This window comes from Adiantum capillus-veneris, chromosome 16, assembly GCF_014529385.1.
Source record: "Adiantum capillus-veneris isolate H3 chromosome 16, ASM1452938v2, whole genome shotgun sequence".
NCBI classification, from domain to species: Eukaryota; Viridiplantae; Streptophyta; class Polypodiopsida; order Polypodiales; family Pteridaceae; genus Adiantum; species Adiantum capillus-veneris.
In genome coordinates, this window is record NC_140946.1 from 131,246,610 (window position 1) to 131,253,044 (window position 6,435).

Here is a 6,435-nt window from a genome sequence, read left to right on the forward strand (position 1 = left end):
TACGATTTTATTCTACCCTTTCAAGAATGCATAAAAAATCAGTAATCTAACCATACTTAATCTTTGAAAAATGGGGATTTTTTATCAACAAAACCCTGATTCTCTTTGTGCTGATTTAAACTATGATGGCAGCATGAAAAGAAGAAGAAGAAGAGGAACGGCAGGGTCACTTTCGACTATTTACGTATAGGTCAGTCCAAGATTCATCAAGGATTCACTATCTCAACGGTTCATCCATCTCATTCACCCTCTTTTCTCAACCCTTCAATTGATCCACCCATTGTAATTCTTTTACTAACTTTTTTTTTTATAAGTGACATTAATTGCTAACCCTTTCTTGTAAATTGCACCCACTCTACTCTACCTCGGAGTAGGCAACCTCACACAAAAAATCACTCACCTCTCCAGAATCTTCTCTATTTCACCTCAATAATTCTCTCCTCTTAAGCCCACATCCATGTGACTCAAGAGACAAGAGAGCCCCATTCTCATAAGAATAAATAAAAATTTTCATAAACATGGTTTTCTATGTAAATGTTGCTTAGGAGATAATCCTAATAAGGGCTCTCCTCACCTATAAATAGAGCCCTTTTCCATTTGTAAAGAGCATGGTCAATACACTATTGATCACTACTTTGAGCATATCATTCTCCATCTAGTTGTAGGGAGAGAGAGTGAGCTCTCTATACACCATTACTTGTGGTGTACAGGAAAGATTCCTTGAACTAGTTGTAGCATTGCAAGGGAGTGAGTGATTCATAACTTCCAATCAAAGTTGTACCTACTCTTGCACATCAATTGAATCAATAAGTTGGGTGCAACCACGGTTCAAAACTCTCTTGTGTCTCTCCAGTTCATGCTTGGCAACTTCATCTCATTTGGTTTAAGGTGACGCATTTTTATTTTGAGATTCTTTTGTAGTATTTTCTTGTATGTGACTCAAGAGCTTTTGTGTTTGTTTTTGTTGCTTGGTAAAACATTATAGGAGGTTTGTTTTGTGAGAGGATTCCCATAACCCTAAGATAATATGTAAATTGCAACATCATCAAACTTAATTGTGTCTCTTGACTCTCCTCCAAGCTGTCTATACACCTGCGTCAATCATTTAAATTGAAGCTTAATTCTTGCCCAAAACTAACTCTCTCTCTCTCTCTCTCTCTCTCTCTCTCTCTCTCTCTCTCTCTCTCTCTCTCTCTCTCACTCTCACTCTCACTCTCGCTCGATGTTTGGTGTGTCTATTTGTAGCATTGATATTAGTGATAGTGTACTCTTCCTTCTCGCTTGTATTTCTAAGGTATTCTACTATTTTCATCCTAGTTTACATCCATAAGTAGGTGGTGCCCCTTTCTTTCGTTGTTTGGTTGTGGGTTTGTTGTTGTTGTTTTTTTGCTTGTGGTTTCCCCATCCCCAATTGAGCAGCACGGGATCCTTGAGGGGTGTTTAGAGGTCGCCTCTCTTGTTGCCCTTCCCAGACTGCCTCAAGTTTGGTACCCCCACTGAGGAGGGACTTGTGTCTATTGTTGTTACATATTGCATGAATTCTTAGCTTTTAGCATAATCAAGTAGGTTGCATGAATCACAAAACCTTGTATGACCCATTTGTTCCCATTGCAAGGCAAAACGTGCATATCATTGTAAGCACAAAATTACAATTTCAATGAGTAATTCGTAGAATTTTGGGCCCTCTTAGGTTGGCTGCGATAAACGCTTTGGTAAATCCTTTTCTTATGCCTCTCATTAGGTACGACCTTAGTTTGGACATCTATATTTTTGTTTTGTTTTAAGCATTAGGTCATGCATAGACCATGGATAATGGCCCAGGAATAGAGGTTTTCCCCTTCCATTTCACTCCACACATTAGAATAAATGTTGCACTTAGTAGAAAGATCCATTTTTAACAACGTATGGTTTGGGTTTTCATGTTTGGTTCTCAAAGAGTAAGCGAGATTCTCGCATCACCAAATCCTGTCATCCCGCCTCTTGTTGACTATCATGCATCCTTTGATGTACATGTTTTCATATTGTTTTAGCACAACTTAGCAAAATAGTTTTGAGTGCATAGTTTGATTTCAAGACCTTAAAAATTGGGCAAGAATATGCTATGGATTTGCATAACCTACTAAAGAAAAATATTTTCGTACAAGAATCTAGAATTTATGATGGAATTCCTTTCAAGACTCTATGTGGTTTATTGCATGTCATAAGCAAAAATGATTGTTTGGAACTAATCTCTGTGTGGTTCTAGCATTTAGAGACTATGACATGCTATACCTTTGAGGATATCCCAATCTTCTTTGGAATTGTAGAAGAAATGTTGATGATTTTCTTGTTGATTATAGAATGGTTTTCCATATCCTTAGCAAAAGGGATGACATTGAAAAAGGGGATTTTATGTTGCTATCCCTTACAGGCAACACTGAGCAATGGGTTTGGAGTATGTCTTCTTAGATTGAAGACAGATATACCCAAATTTCCAAAGCTTTGAAGACCAGATTCTCTAAAGTTCTAACAACAGAGAAAGCATGGGCTTCATTGAGGAGACTTCAACAACATGGTGAAGACTACTATGCTTATGAGGAGATTTTTTCTCGTCAATGGGCAGGATGCGGATTTAATTCTACATTTCTAGATTATGTAAAAATGGATTAGTTTATTTTGGGTTTGTCTCCTTTCCTAAAGACTAAGGTTACTTGTAGTGGACACTCTACCTTTTAAGAAGCGATCACTATTGCTCACAAGTACTACTACATCACAAATGGTTTCCATCATGGCGGAACAGCTGACCATCAGGAAAATGTGTCTATCAACAAGAAATCATCTCCTTTTCCATACTTCTCTCCTTCGACTTTGACGAATGTTGAAGATGATGTTTACACACCAATTGATTATTCAAGTGCTAAAGTGTGTGGCCGAGATTCAAATGTGGCATCTCTTTCTTCTACCTTTATCACAAGCATGCAAAAATCAACGTAAGATATCTCAAATGGCATTGATGATAATTCGATAATGGATACTTCCAACCTTTTGGCAGAGGATGAATTTCTAGTCCGAGCAGACAAAGCTTTTATGCAACATGACCCTATGGAGAATGAAGAGCTTGATGGTAACCTTGATCCTATAGAATGTTCTGAGATTGTGCCTTGTCTAAAAGAAGAGAGTGGAGAAGAAGAGGAAATCATAAGTGGGGAGATCATAGACCACATTGATCATAAAGAGATGATTGTGTACATGGAATGCCAACTCCAAAACAAACTAGAAGAGTGTGGGTTGAATCCATGTGAGGATAATCTTCAAGAAGTGTTTGAGGATGATGAAGAGCATTGGTATGACCCATGTATGTTAAGCATGGAAGACCCTATCATGCAAGAAGCCAAAGTTTTCACAAAATCAGAAAGTAATCCATCAACCTTTGAGGTGGTACAATGTGAGGAGTTCCAACCTTGCCGGGGGGGGGGGGGGGGGGGGGGGCTTAGAAGGGAATGAATAACATGGGAGAGTAGAAAAAATAGGATCATAAAAGTAAACTATCAAAAGGGTATCATTCTCTCCAATGTTGTATTAGTGGGTGGATTTTCATTCATGGGACAGTCTCTTAGCAAGAAAATCCAAGCTTTTGAAGCCCCAATCAGCTTCACATTGGGTTTTGCCTCTTGAAAGTCAACTTCTCCTCTCTTCACATATACCTTTCATCTTGGGCACCATACCTTCTTAATGTGGAAGAGGACATGAATACTTGGTGATGAACGGATGTTTCCAAACCTTCTTCATTTGGTTCTTTGGTGTATCAAGGTCGCACATTGTGATGCTTCTGGTCTTCATCATAGATAAAAACTTGTTGAGTGCTACATGTAGATATTTCATCAATCCATACCAAAATCTATTCTCTTCCAATGTGTTGGAAGCAATAGGAATCTTTGTCTATTACCTACTTATGCGGTAAACTATTTGCAATACCTTCCAATAGCAGCTGGAAGCATGGATCAAGATTTCCCAAATCATGAAGGTCATAGCATTTTTTACTTGATGAGCCTACCCAGGTTGAATTAATTTTATGAGCTACAGTTTAGAGATTTGCTCATACAAGCTCTTGAAGATCGCAGCAGATACATCAACTTTACACAAGAGGAAGAGCAACCTATCTTTTATATCACATTCATAGAGGTGGATGCAATGATGGATAGCAATAAGATCTACAAGTTTCTTCAACCAAATTCAGTAAGTGATTCCATACCATACATCTCTCTCTGGGAAAGAAATTTCAAGATCTTTGATCCTGGGGGGTGCTTATGGTAACTTTTTTAATGGAGGAGGTTTCCTCAACCACTTCATTAGATCATGCTATTGGCTCTGAGAACCTTTCACAGTGCACAAGGTTTTCTAGTCATACAACAAAGGTCCTTCAGGAAAGATGAAAGCAGACAAAGATAGACGTTACAAGATCTACATATTGTGAGTCCGAAAAATGGTACATAAATGTACCATTATCTAGGGGAGGGGCTAATGATAGCCATTTTTTGGCTATCCACATGATTGCCATAGTGAGCTACCTCACCTTACCAAAATTACCCAAACATTGTAGCTATCCTCACCCTTTCACTGTACATAGACGTGTGTGAGTTAGGGAACTTTTTCCATATCTCCTCAAAAATTCTCAATTAGCTAGTCATTGGGCTAGTTGAGCCAAAATAAATAAATAAAATAAGAAAGAAAAGTATATTATGGCCCTTTTGTGTGTAAATATTTCATTGTATATATTTTCTCTTTCACCCAGAATAATACAAAAGAGGGACCATATCACATAATTCCAATATCTTTTTTCATATCCATAATTCTTTTATATTTTTTCATTATATACTCATTATTCTAACACCATGTGTTCATTCAACTAAAATCCATCAATTGCCCATACACTAGTCCCACCATGTATATATTTCTTTATTCACCAATAATCCTCCTCCATGCATGTGTAAAGATAAATTGGATGCTTTGTACCATGATATGACAAAGGAGGGGCTCACTCTTGGATGCATTGTGCAAATTCAACAAAGGAGGGGGCCACTAAAAGACTTTTGTAGACATAAAAAACAAGCTTTTTGGTGAGATTTTTGGCACCTATTTTCGCTTAAAATTTGAAGGAGTGGCCAACAGACAAAACGTAGCCCACAAGGTAAATAATTACCTCAATTTTTTGCATAACTTTTTGAGCTTCCTTCAATGAGATATGAATATTATGGTGGACCCCAGTCTGTCCACTTTTTCTCACAAGTCACCCCTAGTCTTCTCGCACTTCTTTTCACACTTCTACACACACACACACACAGTCATTCCTCTTAATCCCTCACTCAAACCTGCAACTTTCATGGTTTCTCTCACCCTCCTCACCATTACCCTCCCCTCTCACACCCATAGCTCTCGTTTGAAGCTCTACCTACATCCACCATCTCCATATCTCTCTCTATTACTCCCATATTATGATTTTATTATACCCTTTCAAGAATGCATAAACAATCAGCAATCTAGCCATACTTAATCTCTCCAAAATGGGGATTTTTTATCAACAAAACCCTGATTCACTTTGTGGTGTTTTAAACTATGATGGCAGCATGAAAAGAAGAAGAAGAAGAAGAGGAATGACGGTCACTTTTGACAAGCTACGTATACGTGAGTCCAAGATTCATCAAGGATTCACCATCTCAACGGTTCATCCATCTCATTCACCCCTCTTTCCTCAGCCCTTCAAGTGATTCCACCCATTGTAATTATATAACTAACTTTTTTTTAGTGATTACTGACATTAACTGCTAACCCTTTTGCACCCACTCTACTCTACCCTGGAGTAGGCAACCTCACACCAAAAATCACTCACCTCTCTAGAATCTTCTGTATTTCACCTCAATAATTCTCTCCTCTTGAGCCCACATCCATGTGACTAAGGAGACAAGAGAGCCCCACTCTCATAAGAACATATAAAAAATTTCATAAACATGGTTTTCTATGTAAATGTTGATTAGGAGAAAATCCTAATAAGGGCTCTCCTCACCTATAAATAGAGCCCTTTTCCCTTTGTAAAGAGCATGATCTCTACACTATTGCTCACTACTTTGAGCATATCATTCTCCATCTTAAGTTGTAGGGAGAGAGAGTGAGCTCTCTATACACCGTTACTTGTGGTGTATAGGAAAGCTTCTTTGAGCTAGTTGTAGCATTACAAGGGAGTGAGTGATTCATAACTTCCAATCAAAGTTGTACCTACTCTTGCACATCAATTGAATCAATAAGTTGGGTGCAACCACTGTTCAAAACTCTCTTGAGTCTCTTCAATTCACGCTTGGCAACCTCACCTCATTTGCTTTAAGGTGACACGTTTTTATTTTGAGATTCGTTTGTAGTATTTGTTGCTTGTATGTGACTCAAGAGCTTTTGTGTTTGTTTTTG